This window comes from Acomys minous (genome assembly GCF_964271855.1).
Source record: "Acomys minous genome assembly, chromosome: 7".
Classification (NCBI taxonomy): domain Eukaryota; kingdom Metazoa; phylum Chordata; class Mammalia; order Rodentia; family Muridae; genus Acomys; species Acomys minous.
This window is the reverse complement of record NC_140488.1, coordinates 69,448,512-69,452,004: the sequence shown is the minus strand read 5'-3', so window position 1 is coordinate 69,452,004 and position 3,493 is coordinate 69,448,512. Positions and strand designations below refer to the sequence as shown.

The 3,493-nt window shown below is 40.8% G+C and overlaps 1 pseudogene across 1 annotated transcript; it reads left to right on the top strand.

Moving 5' to 3' along the window:
• Positions 1 to 730: 730 nt before the first annotated feature.
• On the top strand, positions 731 to 2,581 carry LOC311601206 (glucosamine-6-phosphate deaminase 1-like; annotated as a pseudogene). Its single transcript has 3 exons — positions 731 to 802; positions 1,513 to 1,762; positions 1,920 to 2,581. The product of its transcript is annotated as a glucosamine-6-phosphate deaminase 1-like (transcript).
• The last annotated feature ends 912 nt before the right edge of the window (positions 2,582 to 3,493 follow it).

Here is a 3,493-nt window from a genome sequence, read left to right as displayed (position 1 = left end):
TTGTTTAACTAAGAAGTTTCAAGCCTTAGTTTTCTAACATATAAACATAGACTACCAATAGTGGCCTGCTAATAGCATCATAAAGATTAACTAATGACAATTAACAGGCTCCATAAACTGCTGTAGTAATAGTTTCCATTAGTGCTCATTCTGTGGTGGAAGATCTTTTTTCAAACTTTTAAGGAATTCATAAAAATATGACAATCTTTGTCTTTGAAAGATTTCACTAAAATCTGGGCACATCTACTTAACATCTTTTCATATACATGCATGTTTCACAATCTAACCTGATTTATGTCACATTACCCCAGTGTTCTCTTTCAAATCAATAAACTAATGTATGATGATGTGTTTTTGCCTCATGGGAGCACTATAGATTACCCATCAGAACATATGAACATTTAAAACAGAACTTTAGACGATTATATAGCAAACAGAGGGATGACTAATAGAAGGAATTTCAAGTGCCCCACCCTCCTGAAGTTCAGCTTTCTGTAGATCACATGTGGAAGTGGTTTTGAGTACTGACAAAATGTGGGAGCCCAGCCTTGCTAAGACTTTACTGAAATGTAAAAATATGACTTGTTTTATTAAAAGTAATTTGGCAAAATGTTATCAAGACTTGAAAATATTCATACATTTTGAATTAGCAATGATACTTTGAGGACTCCTTGGTGAATTAAAGTTGAAAAAACTGCTTGTGACAAAAGTTCATTTTGAGGCCATTGAAATGACTCAGTGTTTAAATACATTTGCCACTAAGCCTGATGATCACCTGTGTTCAAGCCCCATCATCCTCATGGTAGAAGGAGAGAACTGGCTCCTGCAAGTTGTCCTCTGATCTGTGGTCCATGTACATATACAATCACATGTAATATATAAATAAAAATTAAAGATACGAGTGCACTCTGGCAGTAAATACTTGCAAGTAGAATGAATGACCAATGATGGGGGAAGGGCGATAAAATAAATTGTATTATATCCATCTGTATTTAATTAATTTTCATTGTTGTAATACAATATCATGACCCAAAGCAATGTATAGAAGAAAGAGTGTCATTTAGCTTATGGTTCCAGAGAGCTAGAGTCCATAATGGTGGGGAAGTTATGGTAGCAGGTGACAAGAGCAGGAAGCTGACTGATCACATTTTAACTGAACACAGGAAGCAAGAGGAACAGGAAGAAGAGAAAAGATATAAAACCTCAAAGCCCAACCCAGTGATGTACTTTCTTAAGGAAGTCTCCATCTTCTAAATGTTCTATGACCTTTCCATACAGTGCTACCAATTGGGGAGCAAGTCTATGGTGGCCATTTCTTATTGAAGACATCTTACCATCTGGCATGATTTTAAACAGTCATTAAAATTATGTTATGGGCCATATGTGGTGACATGCATGTGAAATCTTAATGGTCAGGAGGCTGATGTAGGAGGAAAGCAAGATTATGTATGGGCTGCATAGCAAGATGTATGCTAGCTTGAACTACACACTAAGTTACTGCTTTAAAAAAAGGCAGGTGCTGGTACAGTTCTGGGGGGGGGGGGGAAGCGGGTTGATGGAATCGTTTGCTACAAGATAAATCTCATTGTCCTGAAACATTCACAGGCCAGTGAATGGGAAGCCAAGTATATTAGGAACTGCATCATCCAGTTTAACCCAGGGCCTGACAAGTACTTCACCCTGGGGCTCCCCATCAGAAACACCCTAGTTAGTTTCTACCAGAAACTGATTGAGTACTATAAGAATGGGAACCTGTCCCTTTATATATTTTTAAAACAATTTTTATTAAATATTTTTACATATACATTTATATTATTACACATATATGCAATAAACTACCTACAGCAAGAACAATCATAAAATAATCAGGAATTATATACATGTACATTCATAGTGTTTTGGCTATTTGTATCTGACAGCTTTGAAGAAAACCTTCAACATGGAAGAGTACATGGGCCTTTCTCGAGAGAGCTACCAGTCCTTCATGTGGAATAATTTCTTCAAGGACATGGGCATCCACCCTGAAAACACCCACATTCTGGATGGGAACGCTGTTAACATGCAGGCGCAGTGCAACACCTTAGAGGAGAAGATTCAGGCTGCAGGCAGGATGGAACTCTGCTGGAGGAATTGGCCCCTATGGGCACATTGCCTTCAATCAGCCAGGCTCCAGTCTGGTGTCCAGGACCCAGGTGAAGACTCTGGCCATGGGCACCATCCTGGCCAATACTAGAATTTTGATGGAGATCTCATCAAGGTGTCCACCATGGCCCTTACAGTGGGTGTAGGCACTGCCATGGATGCTAAAGAGGTGATGATCCTCATCACAGGTGCTCACAAGGTTTTTGCTCTGCACAAAGCCAGTGAGGAGGGCATGAACCATATGTGGACTGTGTTGGCCTTCCTGCAACATCCCTGAACTAAGTTTGTGTGTGATGAGGATGCCACCTTGGAGGTGAAAGTGAAGACAGTCATGCATTTCAAAAGTTTAATGCTTGTTCATAACAAGTTGGTGGTGGACCCCCTGTACAGTATCAAGGAGAAGGAAATTCAGAAAAGCCAGTCTGCTAAAAAGCCCTAGAGTGACTAACCTGTGATGGAACATGGCACTGAGTACCTCAGAGGGACAGGCAGGTCTGGAAATAGTAGGAGATAGAATTACTTTTCTGTTTATAACTTTTCCTCCCCGTCCTCCTCATCCTCTACCTCCTCCTCCTCTTCCCTTCTTCTTCTTCTTCTTCTTCTTCTTCTTCTTCTTCTTCTTCTTCTTCTTCTTCTTCTTCTTCTTCTTCTTCTTCTTCTTCTTCCTCCTTCTGTACTGGGGGTTGAACATAGGGTCTTGCACATGCCAGGCAATTCCTCTAACTAGCTATGTGCCCAACTTTCTGCCCCCTTTTAATGATTTTTTTTGTAATTATCAGATAAGATCTCCATCATTGCCTGTCATTATACCCAAGTGAGGACTCTCGACTAACTTTCTGTCCCTACACACGTAAGCAACATACCCCCATTAAGAATCTGTAGTAGTGCTCTCTCAAGTAGCCAAGGATTAGGGCTTGTGCATTTTGAACATAACCTTGAGAGCCCCTCTTCTGCAGGCCGGCCCATTGAGAATCATTGTTAAAAAATACATTTCCTCAACCTGAATTACGCACAAGGAAGCAGCCATTCCTGCTGGAACCAAGCACCTCAGGGAGAAGCCTGTCCCTTATTCCTTCCCATTGTGTGGATATTCTTTTTCTTCTGTCAACAGCTAGCCTTCCTGTAAATAGGCTTTCTCGGTAAGTTTGGGCATGGCGGCTAAGGTGGCTTTCACAGACGAACTCAAACCTTCCAAAGGCCAGCCATGTCTTGTCCTCTCTCAAGATTCCAAGCAGAGAAAGGTTAAAGCCCCTTCCCATTTGAGCTGTGGTTTTCTCACCATATTCTTAAACACTCCATAGTGAGGAGGTCCACTCGGGTAATAGACAAGGCCATGGTTTAATTGTTTTTT